Below are 21,265 nucleotides of genomic sequence, written 5' to 3' on the forward strand. Positions count from 1 at the left end.
CCTATCCAAAAAGTTTTAATTAATATATATATATATATATATATATATTTAATTTTGAAATAAATTCTCAACTCTTTTACTGACAAATTTTAAGTATGTTTGGAATGCAAGGGTATATAAATCCGCTTCTGAACAGTACCATTGTTTTAATAGAAATACTCATCAAGTATTTCTGATGAGAATTTAATGATTCCCATTAAAACGAACTATAAATATAAAATCTTGAGGATTTTAAAGTTTAGATAAAAAAGAAAGAATGTAAAATCAGTGATAATTTTATGCCATTGCATGTTGAAATTATAATATTTTATATATTGATTAGGAAATCATATGAGAAACTAATTCATCTGTTTATTTTACTTTTTCAAATGGGGATACTGGGAACATTTAGCTTCCCTGTATAACTCATGTTATCCTTCTGCATCAAAGTGCTGCTCCAAATCTGTGCTCTGTGCTCCTAATTTAAGTCAATCCCTCATTTGTGCTTAGTTCACATCCCCGTCAACTGCTCAAATACACCCGACTCCAGCAAATTTTCTTCTTTCTCTCCAGCATTCAGTTTCTCAATTGAATTATTTTCATCTGCACATAGGCATGCTATTGTTCCTCCCATTCAAAAAGAAATATCCTAACCTCATTTCAACTGCTATTTGCTACTCCCTTGATATAAAATTCCCCTGAATGTGTTCTCCATACAGTCTCCAATCCCACTCTTGTCATTCTTTTAAAACCACCCTGTTCCCTTCACTGAAACAGCTCTCATCAAAGTTAACCTAAAACTTCTCATTGTCCACCCATTGCATCTACTGATTGGAAATGTTAGTTGTTGTAGAACAAATGGATATTTAAGAGTTGCTAACTTCCTCCTCCTGATGTACTTTCTTCTTTCTAATTTACAGGGCCTTGCTCTCTGTAGATGGTGGTATTAAGAAGATCTTGTAGATAGTGGTATTAAGAAGACAGAAGTGATAAAAAGTGATCTATTGAGAAATTTCAGCCTAGCAATCATCTTGAAAACAGACCACTTTACAACAGCAGCTTTTATGAGGCTTTCACTGCAGAATGGAGTTACAAGCTGCCTCTGATATCTACTACTAAAGAAATTAAATAAAGGCATAGAATATCCCAACCAGAAGGGAATCATCTAGTTTGTTCCTTTCCCCAGCTATTCAGTGGTACAGCTGGAACTCAGAGTACTTCTCTCCTAATCAAGGGTTATTCCCAGTACCCCACTGATTGCTATTATGTGCACTCAATAGTGGATTATAAACATCAACTATTGTTAGCTGACAACAAGCATTGTGTGTGTTTGTAATACAGTTATGAAGAAAGTGTAGCACATTTTCTCCTGGAAAGTGTAGTATGCCCCTAGGCAAGCAAAACCACATAAAAGTATTTTACCTAGAACTTAAAGTGCAATATGAATAGTGTTTTAGCACCTAGTCACCACTTGTAAAAACACCTCCATGGGAAACAGCATGTGAGGCTATAATTCATTACACTGAGTGTGTACACCTGTTTCAGCTCCACAAGCAAGAGAGGGAAGCCCTCAGAATCATTCTTCTGTTTCTTCATGGGAATGAGCATCAAAACAACAGTGGTAGCTGGAGCAGAGGGAAGTGCAGCATTTCTTGAGAGTTGAGAAAACAGACTTTAATGTGTTTGCTGTTAACATATCGTCATCAACAGAGTAATAGTTCTTGTGTTTATACTTAAGGTTTTGAAGTATTACTAAAATAAATGCTAATGTTCTGCTTGATTTAATAAATAATACCGAATTATGTATTGCAATCTGTTTTAGTCAGCTTCTGCACTGCTGTGTCCAAAAGATCTGACAAGAACAATTAGAGGGGAAAGTGTTTATTTTAGGGTTCACAATTTCAGAGGTCTCAGTCAATAGATAGATGACTCCATTGTTCTGGGCCTAAAATGAAGCAGAACATCATGGTGGAAGTGTAAGGCGGAGGATAGAGGCTCAGGAAATGACCACCAAGAAGCAGAAAAAGACTAAGCTCAGTAAACAAAATACATACTCCAAAGGCACAATCCCAGTGCCCCACCTCCTCCAGCCAAACCCTACCTGCATCTACTGATTGGAAATGTTAGTTGTTCTATCAAATGGATATTAAAAAGTTGATAACTTCATCCTCCTGGTGTACTTTTCTTCTTCTAATTTACCATAGTTACCACTCAGTTAATCCCTATCAGGGGATTAATTCACGGATTGGATTAAGGCTCTCAACCCAATCATTTCAGCTCTAAATTTTCTTGCATTGTCTCACACATGAGCTTTTGGTGGATACCTAATACCCCCATTAAGATAACTAACACCCTCCTTCTCTATATTTTTTGCTGAGGGCCATTGCCAAGTAGGAATGACGCATCGAAATTTCCTTGCCAGTGTACCCCATGTTAAATGGACTTGCCTTGGACATTGCATGTGTCTTTGAGAAAGGTGACCCTGCTCAAAGACCAGGGTGGATCCAGGATTAGGGTGTATCCTGCAGGTTTTAGGAAGTATCCGGGTTTAAGATAATTTGGGTTTAAGGCGTTCCTGGTTTAAGACAATGTGGTTTTAGGGAAGTTCCAGGTTTAAGATTATTGCTGCTGGGAATAGGGCGTTCCTGCTGCCTGAGTTCCCATTGAGTTCTCGTGGAATTGAGAAAGTATTTTTGGGATGTGAATTGAGGGGCAGAACGCGAATTTCCCGAGAACGTGTGTAGAGGCCGGTGTGAGTTTGGGAATAAAGAATTGCTGTTTGAATCTACAAGGTGTGTGGTGGCTCGTGATTCAGTGCCAAGCCGAGACATTTTGTACATGTGATAGGTTCTTCCCAGGTTCTTCCCCATTCTATTCTCTAAAACATGTGATTATGTTGATTTATATGGCAAAAGAGGCTTTGTAGAAGAGACCAAGTTTAAGGATCTTGAGAAGGGAGATTATGCACCTTTAAAAGCTGAGAACTTTTCCCGGCTATATACAGCTATAATCCCAAGTATGGAAAGGGGGTGGAAAACTGAGATGTGAAATGGTTTCTGTTCACTATTGCTGGCTTTGAAAACATTGGATGAGGGCAAACATATTCAGTTGGCGTCTAGAAGCTGGGAAAGGAAAGGAAACAGATTCCACAGGAGCCTCCAGAGAAGATCATAACCCTAACAATTCCTTGGTTTTAGTCTGTGAGATTTCTGACCTATAGATAATAAATGTGTATTATTATAAGCCCCTTAATATAGGACAACTTGTTTTGGCACAGAAAGAAAACTCATAATATGTTTGTCAAGAAGCACTTTCTCACAGTCTATAACCCAGGTATTAATTTGGACCTCCCTGCTTGTTAAAATCAGGATAACAAATGAAAATTCCAGTCCAATGGTTATGAAACCCAAAATTTGAATGAATAGTAAGGATAGAGGGTGGTTCTCATGTGTGCACTTGGATGATAGCTTCATTTCACTGCCCACTCTTAAAATAACATAGACAAGTAGAATTTAGCTGTTTTCCTGTATAACTGCCAAAATAATTTTATGCAAGAGATTTTACTGAAGACTGAAAATACATGCTATATAAATAAAAAATATATAAAATCAGCTGTTTTTCAAAAACTGTTGATTTATCTTTTCTTTAGTAGATACAGAATCTGGTCATGTTGTTCTTCCCTCAAGTTTTATTAAATGTACTTTATAACTTTTTCTCTACTAAACCTCAAAAACCTCCAGTTTTGACTTCCTTTTCCCCACCTAGTTGCTTATTAAGAGTATTCCTTATATAAAATACTTTTTTTTCTCTAAGAGCAGCTATCATGTTTTACCCTTTTATATAAAAATTGACTATATATTTTATTCTATAATCCATGAAGATACCATTCTCCTTTCTCCAACCTTCCTTATTCCTTAGCATGGAACAAAGAAAAATATTTTGCATACATAAATAAAATGAACCCATTAAATTCTAATATGTTGAGCCAGGGATATAGCTCAGTTGGTAGAGTGCTTGCCTTACATGCACAAGGCCCTGGGTTCAATCCCCAGCATCACACACCCACACACACACACAAAAAAAAGTCTAATATGTTGTAACCACCATTCTCATGGATCACTGAAAAAAAAAAGAATGTTCAACTGTGATCTTTTTAAAAATATTTATTTTTTATTTAATATTTATTTATTTATTATTTATTTATTTATTTTTAGTTGTAGTTGGACACAATACCTTTATGTTATTTATTTCTATGTGGTGCTGAGGATGGAACTCAGAGCCTTGCACGTGCTAGGGTGAGCACTTTACCGCTGAGCCACAACCCCAGCCCCAGCTCTAAGCTTTTGATTAAATCAAATTTCTATTATTTTAACTTCATATACAACAATTATATATCCAGTTTATTCCTCAGTATACTGTTTTGATTTATAAAGCAACATGTTACTGCTAAATAGGGTATGTGTCCAAGTATTTTGCAGATAGTATCTAATTTATTTAATCAACCCCACTAATACAAATTACTAAATAGTATTTGATACTAACATCTAGCACATGTAATTTGTCATTTATTTTTCAATATATCCATAAAATTAGTATTAATATCCCCCATGATATTGATAAAGAATGTAGCACACAGAGATATTTAAATAATTTTCCCAGTGACAAAGAAGTAATAAACCATGGACCATACACAGGGTAGCCTGACATAATGATACTCCTTCTGCCCTGCAGTGTGTAATTTTATGCAGTTGAATTCCAAATAAGCAAACTTAAGTTCTAAGAATTCAACTAATGTTCAAGGACTAGCTTTCCAAATTCCATCCCTATTTTACCCCAAATGCAGATTGCAGAATCACGTCGGTTACATAACCCACTTCAATCTAATGTATGAAATATGATATGTCAAGAGCTTTGTAATGTTGTGAACAACCAATAAAAATAAATAATTAATTAATTAAAAATTAATTTAAAAAAAATTCCATCCCTATAGCATACCAAAGACCATGAGCTTTCTACTACCCTATGATTTGCAGGACATAAAAGATACACAACCCCAAAGAGACAAATATTTGAGATAATCACATTAACCCTTTTTTTTTGCCTAAAGCTTTGTACTCTTTACAACTAATAAGAGTAAATATTTTGTACTAATAAAAGATCTGATTTCAAACTTAATGCTTATACAGATATTCCTGAAAAATATACAAGGAAAAAAAGAAGTATTGATTCCAAGAAAACAAAAGTATCTGAAAGAATGTGGGTAAAAGAAGATAATTTTCACTAAATTTAATTTATAGATTTAGAATTTTGTATAACATATACTAACTATTGAAAAAACTATTGATTTTTCAAAGGTACACTTATGATAGAAGTACCTAGCATTCTAAATGACAGAGTAAGCACTAAACTGCCTTTTTCCTCTTTTTATTCAAAGAAGGATAATATATGCATTATGAACAGAATTTAAAATTCCTGAAAAAGAATTATTTTAGAGTCAACCAATACCTTTATTGCTCAGATATTGCTGCTCAGGAGAAATATGGTTTCCCAATATTTCCTTCTTGTACTTTAAGAAAGAAGGGGTTTCTTCAGAATAATGTTAAGAATGTAAAAGATGCAAAGAATCTTTGCTTAAGAAACCACATTAAACCTGACTTGGCTTCATAAGGCTAGATTAAAAAATTCATAAAACAAGAAAGTTTTTAATTACAGACAAATTAAATTTGGAACTTCAAGCTTCAAGATGTATATTTAGTCTATAAAATTTTGCAGCTCCTATAAAAACACTAACTAAAATGAAACACAACTCTAAACCACAAATAAAAAATGCAGTTTTAATATATCCAATTATCACTAGATTTTCACACCTACAAAATGAAAAAAATTGCTGTAATCATCAGGATATTTATGATGCATTTGCAGAGTCCTTTAGTTCTTAGACAGACTTGCTCCAATCTGGTAGGAAATAATAGTGAAGGTACAAAAGAAGGTCAAGTATAATGAAGCACAGGGTATCATTTGGTCATTAAAAGAAAAAACATTTCTTCTAATTAGCCAACTTGACTTAGAGGTACTTTGTGGGGGGAAAAAGCAGAAAAGATAAAGATCATGCCACTTAGAAAAAAATATTTTAAAAAATTACATGCCTATTAAGTTTTGACAAAAATAGAATGAACAGTGAAAAGGTTAATATTAATTATTAACTGTATAGCACGTGTCAATCACTCTGAGATAAGCAGTTGACATGAATTCCTAAAGCAACTCTCTTTTCAAAGACTAAGAAGTATATAGTGCTTTTGTTTATACAACAAATGTTTGTTGAGTGGTTTTTTTTTAACTTTTATTTTTCAAGCTTTTATTTAAGGGCAAAGATCCAGGTTGGAATTTAGATATTATTGAAGGCAGTCATGTCCATGAACTGCATATATTCCTCAAGAGCAGTGACCTGCTCCTGTAGTGTGTCTGTGCTGACTTCGTCATCTTCTTACTATACTCTGTATTTAAAGTATCTTAATTTCATATCCCACCAGAACTAGAATACAGGATATCCAGAGCAAGCTGTCTGCATAAATGATTCTCATACACTCCTTTAATTTTGCCATATCTGACTCATTATCCAAAGATAAATAAGACTTGGCAATAAGCACAGGTTTTTGTCTTTCTTTGACTCTCACTGTGCCAGACATTCTCTCCTTTGCCTCTTCACTTTCCTCCTCTTTATCATATCCAGTGAGATTGGTGTTTAACTATTACTATCCAAAGCACCAGTTTCTATAGCATCTTCCAATTGGCAGAGCCATACTTGACCAAAGCTTTCTTCACTCCTGCCAGGTTGGCCTTTTCTTTCTCATAAGACATGATGTGATTATGTCAGTGCCAGCAAGCCCTGGCCAGAGCCTGCTTCACATACTGCCCCATCTACCTGTGTTTGCACCACCCTTTATAGCTCTTGTCCATCAGGTAATCATTGAACACCAGTTCAGCTGGATTTTCAGTCCTCCAAAATCATTCGTGTTGGGTATAACTAGAAGCCAGGGAGTAGCAGAAGGAAAAGGCACAAGTGGTCAGAGAGAAAGAAAGGATTATTGAACGGTGAGTACAAGGTGTTATGCTAAGTGCTGGGGAGGGGGTGTATTACTCAGCTTCAGTAACTGTAACAAAATACCTTAGGAAAATAATTTAAAGTGGGAAAGATTTATGTTGGCTCAGGCTTCCAGAGTCAGTCCATAGCAACTTGGCACTATGGGACCATGATAAGTCAGAGAATATTATGGTGGGGAAGGAGGGGGGCAAAGCTGCTCACTCATAGTGGCCAGAAACTAAGAGATTAAGAGAGAGAAAGAAAAAAAAGGGGATAGGGATATAATACAGTCTTCAGAGGACTGGCCCAGTAACCTACTTCCTCTAACATTGTCCTACCTCCTAAAGTTTACACCACCTCCCAATAACAACACAAGCTGGCAACCAAGCTTTTAGCACATGACCTTTGGGAAATATTTCAGATCCAAAATAACAGGGATTATAATAACCCTGACCCTAATCATCAACAAAATAATAGAACACTATATTCCACTGAAATACAAAGTGAAAAGCCTAGTGATACAGATAAGATACATAATATAATTAGAATAACAAGCATTACAGACTTCTGTTAAATTTCTCTAGAAAGATTGGTTCCCGGATAACCTGCAGTTACCAAAATCTGTAGATGCTCAAGTCCCTTTAAAATAACATAATATTTGCTAATAGCCTAAGTTTATATTCCTGTATACTTTGCCATCGTAAGATTACTTATAATACTTAATATGATGTAAATGCTATATAAATAGTTATTACAGTGTATTGTGCGGGGGTAATGGCAAGATAAAAAGTCTGTATATATGTTCAGTACAGATGCAGTTTTTAAAAATTATTTTTGATTGGCAGTTGATTGAATTGTGGATGTGAAACCAGTGGGTACTGAGGGCCAACTATATTTGAAAACTAGGTTGTATTTTCAAGAAATACCATTCAATAGATGTTCAAATGAAGGATGTAGCTAGAGGAACAGAGAAAAGGTAATGGGAAACAGGATATGAGGCATAGCATCAATCCCACCACAGGTTTCAACAGCTATGCCCTCTTGTTACGTGATGGGGAAACTGTAGATTTAGAGAATGATAAAAATAGGTTTCAATCCTGGTTCTGTCACCATGAGCTATGCAAATTTGGGTAAATTTCTTATCCTTTATGAATCAGTTTACAAATCTGTAAAGCAGGCTTTTAGAAAGATTATCTTTTTGTCTTCATCATTCCTTTGTCCTTAGCAGTCTAGTTTCATCCCACTCGTAGTCACTAGAATCAGCACAGCAATAATAACCTCATATTTATCACTTTTTGGTTATTAAATCCAAGCAAGGCCTTTAATCGTCATCTTTTCTCTCTGCTGTATTTGATTAATCATGCTTTAAAACCCCTTCCAGGTCTTAATAGCACAACCCTACTACTTTTCTATGTAGAAATATTTTCCAAAAGCCAGGTCAAGGCTTCCTGGTAGCCATGAATGAATCATTACCAGACATTCAAGAGTTTTTTGGTTGGTTGTTTTATTTGTTTCCAACTTTAATAGACATTGTTTTTTAGAACAGTTTTAGGTTCACAGCAGAGAAGCAGAAGAGAGAAAGCTATCCCATAGCCCCCTTCCTCAAACATATGCATAGCCTCCCCCATTAGGAATTTGTTTTTTTCTTTATGACATAGAATAGACTTTTAAATATAAAATGCATTACACAAGCTATATTTTGCATTGTTAGTCAACACATTTGTGTATGTGTGTGTGCAGTGAGTATGCATATTTGTAGATTATTGTACCTTTGAATGTATACCTGACCAAAACATACAAAATATTTCTCACAGTAAAAATTGTATCATAGTAAAAAATTTTCAAATCATGGTAAAGTTAGCTTCACTGATTAATTTGCTTGTTCCTATTCTTGCACTTTCCTCTCTTTGATATATATTGATCCTCTTCTCTATCTGTAACCTTCAGTTATCTCTCTACTAGCTTTCTCTCCAGAATATCACAATCAACTTTTCAGTGTTGCCATCTAGATATTTATAGACACCTAAACTCAACTTACTGGACATTTTAACTGACATGAAAGAAATACATTAGCATGGTTAAACTAACAATAATATGAAAGATAAGTTAGAAGACCAGAGCCTGGAAGCAGAGAGATCAGTTATAAAGTTATTACTGTGATTCAAATTATAGTAATTAGAGAATAAATGGAAATTACAGGTAGTCAAGGTGATGTGAAAAAATAAATTTAATAGCAATTGAAGAAAGAAAGAAAAAATCCCCAATTCATGATGGTTTCACTTGTGATATTTTGACTTTCAATGGTATGAAAGTCATACATGTTCAGTAGAAACAAATTTCAGTTTTTGGACTTTTTCTTGGGGCTAACAAAGCAGGGTATATTTTCTTCCAATACCAGGTAATGGCAGTGAGCCATAGCTGCCATTTAGCCATGCCATCACTAGGGTAAACAAACAATTCACTATACTGTACCGTGTTACTAGCATCTTTTGAATATTGTGTTTTGTGTTTTGAATCCTTTTATATCTACAAACACTCATCTGTGTTTTCACATGAAATATTTAACATTTTATTATAGAATGAGCTTCATGTTAGATTATTTTTGCCATCTATACAATAATGTAAGTGTTATGAGAATATATGAAGTAAAGCTAGGCTAAACTATGATGTTCAATAAGTTAGGTCAATTAAACCCATCTTGATTCAAAGGTATTTTCAAGTTATAATGAGTTTTCTAGAACATAACCCAACAATGAGCCAAGAAATTTATACCTATATTAAGGTCAAGTTGATGAGTGACAAAATTGCTACCACATCTCAAGAACAGGAAGATTATATTATTTCTCTAAGGTTTTCAACTTGAGGAGAAAAGCAATTTTACTAATAATCAACAGTGATAATACCATGTTTATATTTTTAATTTGATCCACTAGCAGGTCACTAAACATAAGGAGAGAAAAGACTAAAATCTCTCCATAACTAAACCCAGTCCACAATTTAGTTCCATAGAAATTTTTGATTTAATGAACAACATACATCTATATTTACGTTCAACTTTATACCTAGTTAATTGGTTAAAATACATTTTCAGCAAAATTAAAAATTTTTTTCAGTCCAGCAAAACTGAAATTTCATTGTTAGCTGAATGCTTAAATCTATATTTAATCCTAATCATGTATATAATAAAGAAATTGATGATAATAGTATCCTAATTTTTCAAATTTTTCTCCTCTCTGTAAAAAAAAAAATAGAGTTCAAAAAGAAACCGAATGTTAAATTTTACACTATTATTCAGATGTTTAAGTTCTAGGCTTATATGTAAAGATATTTTCCCCCAGTGGAATCCTCTTCACTTCACACTAAAATCTCTTGCTCTTTTCTAGAAATGGTTTAACTCTAAAATTACATGTCAACAAAGAAATCTGTGATACTGTTGTGTCAGATAATTAATTCCTCATTTTCTCTCCTCTTTAACTAAACTTCATAAAATGCCCTCTAACCATACTTTAACTGGGTGATGACAACTTAATTAGATCAAGACCTTAGCATAGAAGAATAATGATGGAATTGAAGACAGTTATGGATTACAGTTTGAGTTTTTGCTACTCCTCCTCAATGAATCCAGCAGTTATATAAAATGACTACACAAAAAGTTAACGAACACTTATGCACTCATGTCTTTGCTCTCCCACCAATAAACAAGTAGAAGAGAGAATAGCGGTCTGTCATTGCATAGCCTCATTCAAAGAAAATTGGTCTTGAAATCTGAAGACCCCTTTCCAGATCTGATTTTATAATTTGCTAATGATTTGGCCATAGGAAGTCACTTAAATTCTATCAGGTTCATTTTTTGTATATTTGTAAAATAAAATTAATGTGCTTCACAATCTAGAAGACCCAAACATATAAAGCACTTAAACAACATTATTCCAGGTTGCCTGTTGAAACACTATGAAACACACCCAAAGAAAAGGAGACAGACTAAAAAAACAGGTTAACTTGTGTTATAAAAAGGAAATTAAGAGAAGGAAGGTGTAGGGTCAAAGAAGTTATCTGCAAATGCCTTATTATGATAAAAGTAAGGAGAAGATTGTTCACACACAGCAGTGCAAATGGATTTTTTTAAAAGTTTTAAAAAGAGAGAGGGAGGAATGAAAATAGAGTTCACACAAATTCTTACAAGGTAATAATGAGAAGTTCTATGCAAAAATGCAAAGCAATGCACATGAGAATATAATTGGTTTTATAAATAAGAGGTGCTATCAATGGTATTGTTTCAACCTGAATATGTAAGACTATGTAAGCTTATTGGGATTCCTTTAGTAAAAGCATGAGATTGTCAGTCAAAGTGTAGGTAGACAAAGAGTAGGAATGCTGTTGCTATGTTTGTATCCAAGAAGAATAGCATTACAACAATGCTAATGGAATATTATAAAAGAGTTGTACAAATTGTATTCACAGCTTGCTTTCTTATGCTCCAGGTGTGTATTGAGAAATGCAGAGTAGGGAATGAGTGGAGCATAAAACATCCTGTTCCCAAGAGATACAGCACAACAAGGCAAAATCTGCTCAGAAAGAGGGTATATACAGGTTTGCATCAGTCTTTCAAAAAATGGGAACAACCACTGTCACAAGGTCTTTCATTGCTTTTAAGTACTAGATCTGTTCTGCTGGAAAAGATACCTTCTTGTGGGTAGTTTCCCCAAGGGAAGCTTTGTCTTTCCATATATGCATATAGAAAAATCAATCTCATTTCACTAATGATTGGAGGTTGCTAATCCCTGGGGACTTCTTAAAGGAGATAAATCCACCAGTCTTTCTGATTCAAAGCATGTACATTCCATACAACCTGATGCTTTCTGTCAGGCACAGTACCTCTGGAAAATACACTAAAAATTGTCTCTAACAACATCAGATGCTAAATGAGTTCTGTCTAGGAAAAAATGTAATGACCAAGTAGCCAGGCCAGTGGGCAAGAGGAGAAAAATAAGACCATAACAAATACAGTTGAAAACAACTGACATTCCCTAAACATAGGACTCTAAAGAAAGAGCTCATTGTCCAAAGAATAGTGTCCAAAGACACTGTGGTTTGTTTCAGCAGTCACCAAACTAAACAGGCAAATTACTAAGCAAGCAAATAAGGACACAGATCAAAGGTTCACAGAAGCAGACAAGAATTGAAATGAGGTCTGTTAGTGTCTAGTGTCAGCTGTAGGGTCTTCAGAATATATCCAATAAGTATGGAAAGTATGAGAAAAACATAGAGCTTCTTAAGATATGCCAGATACCAAAAGAGAGTCAAAATATTATAGTCATTTTAGGTTCAGGATAAATAACTCCTCAAGAAAATTAATACTTAGCAATACCTGAAGACAGAATTCAGCTAACTAATGACGCTGTATGGATGATCTATATAGAGTACACATGTAGATCCAAGAAATTTATTTTCAGCATATCAACTCCTAAGTGAAAAACATCAGAACTACTTATAGTTCTAATTCTTTTGGGGAGGAGGGGTACCAGGGATTGAACTCAGGGGCACATAACCACTAAGCCACATCCCCAGCCCTATTTTGTATTTTACTTAGAGACAGGGTCCTACTGAGTTGCTTGGTGCCTCATTTTTGCTGAGGCTGCCTTTGAACTCTTGATCCTCCTGCCTCAGCCTACCAAGCCGCTGGGATTACAGGCTTGCATCACTGTGCCCAGCTGGTTCCAAATTCTAAATGCATTTCTGATGTTTATTGTGAGTTCAGGAACTAATCAAGACCTCTCCTTCACATAAAATTGGTGAAAGACAAAGCTGAGTAAGAATGGAAGACGCTGAAGTTGCTAGATGCATATAAATCACAAAACTTCTTGTTCTGAATCAACAACATCCTTCCCATCAACAACACCTACATTCAGAGGCACAGATAGGGAGAAAAATAGAAAGTTCAAGATTTCCATCTTGTCTGTATTTTTCGCCCCAGAGAATTTTTTCCTAGAGGAATTAAATTTAGCTATTTAGATTGTGTTTCAGGATATATCAAGATGATTCCACATTCTTCTTTTAAATAATTATTTAGATATCAGTGGACCTTTATTTATTTTTATGCTGTGCTAAGAATCAAACCCAGTGTCTCACATATGCTAAGCAAGTGTTCTATCACTAAGCTACAACCCCAGCCTAGTTCCATATTTTTAATGGTAATTTTTGTGTGTTTTATTGTTTTTGCCTCTCTTGTCAACAGACTAGATTTTATTCAGAAAGATTTATAGTCCATAAATGTACACTTCCAGTGGCAAATTCATAGTATTCAGACTAAAGTAAGCAGCACAGGCCTCTTTGTAAAATGTGAATGAATTAAATATTATTTTTGTGTTGTAATTTAGGAAATTGAATCATGAAAAATATTAAGAGACTTCATACTGTCTCAGAAGCTTAATCATTTCAACACATAAATTTTAAGTTAGCTGGACTTCCTTGTACATGAAATTGTTAGCCTCTAAAAAGGAGTATCCAATGTTGATTCTCCTCATTTTAATTCTGTTCCTCTGAATTCTTTCTCCCTGACCTACTTTACATCTATTATCTCACTTCCAACGCTTAAGCTCAGCTTTGGAACTTGGTCTCTATAGTTTTATTCTTGGACAGTCATTGAGCATTTTTAACTAAGAAGCTCACTCCATCCTGGCTCACCATGACTCTCTCAGATATCATCCATCCTCCTAGAATTGACAGCTCACACCCAGATGCCTCTCTGTAGCATCACATTTCCCCAACACACCCCTTCTCAAGCAAAAGATAGGGAGGGAGGAATTAACAGACAGAACATAACTCAATACCAGAAACCATCAAATTGCACGTATTTTCTTTATTACTAAAGAATGCCGGATTAGGGGGGAAAGCTATACAAAAATCTGTCATTGCAAGGTAAGAGTTGATCACCTTTCAACATTGTAGTATGAAGTTAACACTGTTAATAGATTAATGTTTGCTTTTCTAGGCATATTCCCAAAAGCCAATAATTAAGTGGATTTTTAGTAGTCTTCTAATTTTTGCTGCTGTAAGAATCATCTAAGGTACAATCTTACAGCATGGTTCACTGTGATTCACCTTTAGAACTCTGATACAGTGGATCTGGAGTGTGGCAGAGGAAACCGCACTTCAAAAGCCTACAAGTGATTCTGATGATGGGCTCCAGGACCAAATTTGGTCAAGCATTAACTTCAAACTTCCAGCTTTTGGTTCAGTGTTTTTATTAATATTTCTACATATTTTGGTGCTGTTCAGATACAAGCTTTTCCACCGTTTCTCAAAAAATGTACTCATTTTATGACTCTTTCATAATGTATTATTTGTGTAACAGTCTCTAAACGTTTATGTTTCCCTTCAGAAAAACAGAAAGTCATATTTTAAACTGAGCTGTGAATTTGGATGCAAGCCTACTAGAACTCATAGGAAAAGGTGTTTCTCTATTTTATTTTATTTTTTATTAGTTTACAGTCACTGATTTCTCATTTATTCCCACATTTTATGGCTGAACTAATTTGATCCCATAATCTCAAGGTATTCATAAAGACAGAGAAATTACACAAAGTGAAAGAAAATCAAATATGCTTTTTCCCCCTTGATAAAATTTAAAATAGAGTTACTAAAGTTAATGGTAAACTACCAGGGATTAAAAAAACAAAAAACTAGGAATTTATTCTATTGATGAGGAATAGATAAATAAGAAACACGGTTCACCTGTAGTCACCATTAATACTTTCAAAGCAATTAAAAAATAGTCCATTAAAGACTCCAGGTGATTTGTAATGTGAGTTGGACATTGTTGTCATTGGGGTCAGTCAAGATAGATTTTCATTCAATTACCTACACATCTTAGCTCCCCAAGGATACATGAAGGAGTCATCTGTACCAAACTCCTCAGTGATTTTTAACTTGAAGTTCATTAGCTCAATGGCAGATTGATGTATTGCACTTAAAATACACCCAAATGTCATCTTTTAAAAAATCTACTAACACAGCCTTATACTATGGAGTTAAATTCAATCATTCAATTTAGCTTTTGGTTCTTTAGAGAAATTACTTTCCTTTATCAAATTCAAGCTGCAAGGCTGTCAGAAAAGGTGTTAATCATGTCATTTGCTACCATTAATGTAAGCTTTGTTTTTATCCAATTCTCTGCTCAAATTCCTTCTGCAACACAGTTTTTCTAATCAGAATGTCCCACTGTATAAATTACTTCCTAAGAGTAACTTGTGTGCATTAGGTAGCATATTAAACAATTAATAAATACTTACTGGATGTCCACCATGAGCCTGAAAGAAGAAAACCTATATCCTTTACTCAAAGAACTTACCCTATTGGCAAAACATGATTTCTATATATGAAGTGATTAAAGGGTCATAACACTCTAAATTTTTCAGTCAAGAATTACAGAGCCGACCCTAATCTAGTTCTACATTCCATGGTTTCATAGTCTATAGACAATCACAATCTGAAAATATTATTGTTAAATTACAGGGGAAAAAAAATAATTCCTAAGTTTTAAATTGTCGTTTTTGAGTAGCATGAGGAAATCTTACACCTCCTCATCCAGCTTTGGACCAGGTAGGATGTAAATCATCCCTTAGGCCCGTTTAACCTCTGTTTTCATGGCAGTTAAGAGAGAAACTATTTCACCTTTTTAAACTTTTATTACAGTATATTGTTATAGTAATTCTCTTTTATTATTGGCTGCTGTTGTTAATCTCTTATGCCTAATTTATAAAATAAACTTCATTATAGGTATGCATAGTAAAAAAAAAAAACTATATCCATGTATATAGTGTTTGGTATTATCTTCTGTTTCAGGCATTCACTGGGGCTCTTAGAGTATATCCCCAGAGAACAAGGGGAGACCACTGTATGTACTACAGAAGTTCAACAATAGGAAAGAGGTCAGAGGATTTAAGCTGGGCTCTGAGGAATGAACAGAGTTTGGGGAGAAGATGATAGAAAAGAAAGCCACTACAAAAAGATTGAAAATGGTGTGAGCACAGAAGGTGGGCTCAGAAGCAAGGAGGAGTGTGTCTCATGTGAAGTGAAGTGAGCAGCTAGCCTGCCTTGACTGGAAGCTTCACGTTGGGAAACAGTAGGAGAAAAGATAGACTGGATAAAACAAGAATAACATTTATTAGACTGTCCTGCTGTAAAACAACAAAAGATCAAAGACTGTCTCTGATCTCTAAAGGTTTACATTCCTTAGAGAAAGATAATATCCTAGGAATAGTATTGTATGCTTGTCTCTCAAGTTGTTCAGCTACAGACTCTTTCTGCTCTTAAATTTGTCTCATTTTCCACCATCACTTCATTTGTTGGCTACCAGAGTAAAACTTAAATTCATCTTTGTTTAAGCGGATCTCTCTCTTTACAGGTTATCAAGTGATATAAATGCATTTATCTCAACATAATTAATCACCAATTGGACATTATTATTATAATATCTATCACATGTGAGGATTCAAATTCTGTGTTGTTTAAATGTAAAATACTTCCCTTTGAGAATATCAAATTATGAATTATGATGAAAAATTTTAATTGAGTATAATCACACCTTACATTAATTTACCATGGAAACTGTATAATACTATTTCAACTTAAATTTGTATTTGACCATCAATTCCTCCTTACCTGGAAAGTTAGAAAATCTCTTCCCATCAATTTTATTCATTGTCCTCTACTTGAAAGTGAGACTTGATTTATTGTTCTTTGCTATTCTGTTCCTCTATTTTCTTCCCGGGTACCATGTGGGGTGTTGCTGAGGCCCCTGGCAGTGATGCATGGATCTAGTTAATCCAGACATTTGGGCTTTGTGACCTCCCCAAGAATCCCAGCCAGCCCCATTCTCAGTCTCCTTCACACTTTCTGTAGTATTATTCTCATTACGTACACATAAGTGCTTGGTAAAAGTGCTGGTTGCCAATTTAAACTATTTATTGTCTTCACCGCTTCAGCTGCTGCTGGATTTCTGAACTCAATCTGCCAATAACTTTCATGCAGCACATGCTCACTGTGGTTTTAATTGCTGTTGCCAGTTGCTGAACTCTTTGTACACATTCGCAATTCATTGTGTTACCCCTTAGTGCTGTTTCTGGCATCTGCCCTAACTGCTGGATTTTCTGGTATGGAGAGGTTCAGCTACTCTCTTTACAAACTCTCTGCCCAGTGGGAGGTGCTATTATTTTACTTTATTTGGAGAAATTGGCAATTCCCCCAGGAAATCAAAGAAAATCCCTGTCTTTTATACTTCCTCATTTTCTCACTCTGACTAAAGTCAAAGTTGTTTCAACCCAGAGGCTAAGATAGAACCAGAAGAAATTTGTTTGTTTTATTTTAAACCTGAACCTTTCCACTAAAAGTGAATATAAAATCCAACCACACACAATTAAGAACTAGCTTATAGCTCAATTTTCAGGAGAACCTAAAAATGCTGACACTATTTATTTTACAGATAAATTTCAATCAATTTTCATAAGAAATCTATGAAATATGTACTGTGATCTCCCTTTTTCAAATAATGAAACTGAAGTTTTAAAAAGTGAAACAAATCATCCCAAATAATGAAACCTAGGATTTAAATATACATAAATAAATGAACTAAAGAAATTACCAGATGCCAACTTATTTACTTCCACATTATATTGCCTCTCAGACCACCAATGACATGAAGAAAAAAAAATATTTAGAGATCAAAAGTTTCCTCTCCATGACCTTATTTTTTAAAAGACATAAAGCATTGTAAGAGCTTAGAACAAGAAAACAATGTACTTCCAGTATGCACATGTATTAATTAACTTCAGTATTAGTGTTGCAAATAGAACCAACCACCTAGCTCAAGTACATCACTTATTCTCATAATAGTCCCATGGGAAGGTTCAGACCAACAGCCTAATTCTCCCCTGATGCACTTATTCAGGCACCCAGACTGACAAGGCTTGCCCCTTTATAGCATATGGTTTCCAGGTTCCTTCTGGTCTCCTTTCAATATCACCATTCCAGCCCAATGAAAAATGAGAAAGAACTTGAAGGAACATGTCTGGGAATTTTTATAGCGAGTCTCAGAAGTGGCACACATTATTTCTACTTACATACCATTGAAGGAACACAGTCTGATGATCATACCTGAATTTGACTAAAGTTGTGAAACAGTGTAGCTGGGCAACCATTCGTCCAGCATTTCAATTTCAATGGTTCTGAGGGACAGGTATGCATCTCTACCACAGTCTGCCTATCTGGTTTTCAAATATCTATGCACAGATAAGATGGATTCCCTCCCTCCCCAAGAAAACAATTCAAAGTCTTATTAGTTGCTGTGTGTAGTCTAAAGCCCAGGTTCTCTGCTGGAAGAAATTTCTCCACCAGGGCTGAATGTTTTCCTTTGCAGTACAGAGCCTTTTAGCTAAGGTTACCTACCCTAGCTCCAGCAAAAATATGCATTGATGAGCAGGATAAACACAATAAAAATACCCGTTTAAAAAGAGAAGAATACATGGAGCAACAGAAACTTTTATTTCTTGCTTTCAGGAATGTAAAATGGCTGAGCCAGTTTGGAAGACAGTTCTAACAGTTTCTCACAAAGTAAATATAGACATTCCACATGTTCCAACAATCATGCTTCTTGGTATTTACCCCAATGAGTATGACCAAATCCCATAGATCTGGAAGCAACCAGGATGCCCTTCAAATACTGAATGAACAAACATCTGTGGTATATCCATACAATGCAATATTATTCAGAGATTAAAAAGAAATGAAGTGTCACGCCACAAAAAAAGAAACAGAGACATTTTAAATGCAGATTGCAAAGTGAAAGAAGTTGATCTGGAATGCTTACACAATGTATGACTACAACTACATGACATTCTGGAAAAGGAGAAACTAGGGTAACAGTGAAAAAATCAGTAGTTGCCAAGACAAAGAGGAAGTGAGGAAGGAATGAATAGGCAAAACACAAAGAATTTTTAGGACACTTCTGTATCATACTATAATGGTGGGTTCAGGTCATGATGCATTTTTAAAAACCCATAAAATATACTATACAAAAAAAATAAACTCTGATAGAAACTAAGGAATTTAATCAATAATATCTCAATAATGGCTCAACACTTACAACAAATGTACCACACTCATGAAACATGTTCATAATAGGGGAAACTGTAAGAAATGAGGAATAGGGTGGGATAAGGAAATATATATGAACTCTGTCCTATGCTCAATTTTTCCAAAAACTTAAACTGCTCAGAAATGAGAAGTCTAGTAATTTTTCAAGTTAGGGAAGGGAACACTGTGAAGCATGTAAATCATGGTCCAATGAAACCACACATCCTGCTGGGCCAGTGTTATGTAAAACTCTGGCCTTGTTGAGTAGAGAGCTCCTATGCTGGGGTGATTCTGCTCCCTGGGAGATGCTTCCCTGTCCATCATCCTCAGAGGCCCCTGGATTAGCTTTCCAGAGAGAGGCCTCCTGCTTTGCATTTATCCACAACCCCTCTACAAGGAATGTGGGCATGTGTGCCCTCCTTCCAGGCTGGCAGATTCCACAACCCACTTCTTGCTTATGATAGTTCAACAGTTTAAAGACTATGTTATACATCAAAGAAGCAAAAACTCTTAGGAAAAGCTATGGTTTCCTTGGCATATAATTCCCTCAAAAACTAAGTAGGTTTCTGGTCTACTTCCTGTTTCTTACAAGCTTAATCAAGATACTTTCTTAAACATTATTTTTTAGTCTGCTCATGTTATCTTAACTTCTGAGAAAGAAAGAGAGAGAGAGAGAGAGAGAGAGAGAGAGAGAGAGAATGAGAACAAGAACTCAATGACAGCTACCTTGAGGCCATTTAAAACAGTTGGGTGGGAAGATCTCATCCTTCAACTGATTTTTGCTGCAAGCCTAATTACCTTAATTTAACTCAGAGATCTTATTAGTCCTTTGCATCTGAAGACTTTTTGAATCTAATTTCCGTTCGGGTTTGAGGCATTTAGCTTTTCCAACCCCATCAAGCCCTTCATTTGTGGATTCTCATGCTACATTTTAATATCTGCGCAAACCTGCCAATTCTTGTAATACCTTATGTGATGCAATAAATAGAAGCCAACACATGCACTCATTCAGCTCCTTCCAATCACAACACCTACAATGCTATGGGCATGTGATCTGCATTCTAAGTTAGAACTATTTGAATAAATATCAAAGTGTTGCTATGATATAATGTATTTCTCCAACTTTTCACCCTGGGTAACCAGACATTAATTTCTGAATTGGTTACAAAAGATAAATTGGTTAAAACAAACACCAAAAATCCAGTGGCTTTAAAATTAGGTTTTCTCATCCAAAAGTCCAAGGTAGAGGGTTTCAGGACAATTTTGGCTTTCTCTCGGCAGTCATTCAAGGATTAGTCTAATGGCTACTCCACCATTTTTAACACATGACTTTCAAGATTTCCCTGGTATTGTAAGCAGTTAGGAAGAAAGAGAAAACATCATGGAAAAATATTCAGAGGGTTTATAGGCGAGGCCTGCCAGTGAAAAATGTCGCTTCTGCTCACATTCCATCTGAGGCAGTTCAGCCACAAGACAATGTCCAAATGTGGAGATAACTTGAAAATGTAACTGACCAACCATTTGTCCAATATTTGCATTCCAAAGAAAAAGGGGGAAGCACATTTTACTGGACAATAATATTTCCCCAACTGCAGTAGCCCTTATTCCTGGCTTAAAAACATGTTATAGTAACTGATTTCACTCCATTCTACAGAGGAACATGCCAATCTACCTTCAAGTGCAGACTTCAAATCAATCATCTGATTAGAACAACAACAACAAAAATCACTTTTACCTCACTTAAGTGATCACATTCTAATTGTCCCAGAATCTTCCTCAATTCAAGATAATTTTGGGGTGGGAAAATTAATTCAAAAAAAGCTCTCTTCCAGAAACTGGTAATCACATCAAAGCATAACAGTGCCCATTATTATCTCTATCTAGGTCAATCACATGAAGGAAATCAGTAGCCTTTTTCACACTGCACTTGCAGTCCTGTGTATACATGGTTCTCCAACAAGAAGCAAGAACCAGACTTGGAGGTCATTCTGTAGCCTTCTGTCCAGTCAAAACACCACATCTCCAGTAAGAAGGAAAATCAGTCATCTGGCACAGTACAGTCTCTTCCAGACA

The 21,265-nt window shown here is 35.2% G+C and overlaps 1 non-coding gene across 1 annotated transcript; it reads left to right on the top strand.

Annotated features, from left to right (window-relative positions):
- The first annotated feature begins 3,968 nt into the window (after positions 1 to 3,968).
- Positions 3,969 to 4,040, top strand: Trnav-uac (transfer RNA valine (anticodon UAC)). Its single transcript has one exon. It is a non-coding gene; the product is annotated as a tRNA-Val (tRNA).
- The last annotated feature ends 17,225 nt before the right edge of the window (positions 4,041 to 21,265 follow it).

This window comes from Ictidomys tridecemlineatus, chromosome 9 (genome assembly GCF_052094955.1).
Source record: "Ictidomys tridecemlineatus isolate mIctTri1 chromosome 9, mIctTri1.hap1, whole genome shotgun sequence".
Taxonomy (NCBI): domain Eukaryota; kingdom Metazoa; phylum Chordata; class Mammalia; order Rodentia; family Sciuridae; genus Ictidomys; species Ictidomys tridecemlineatus.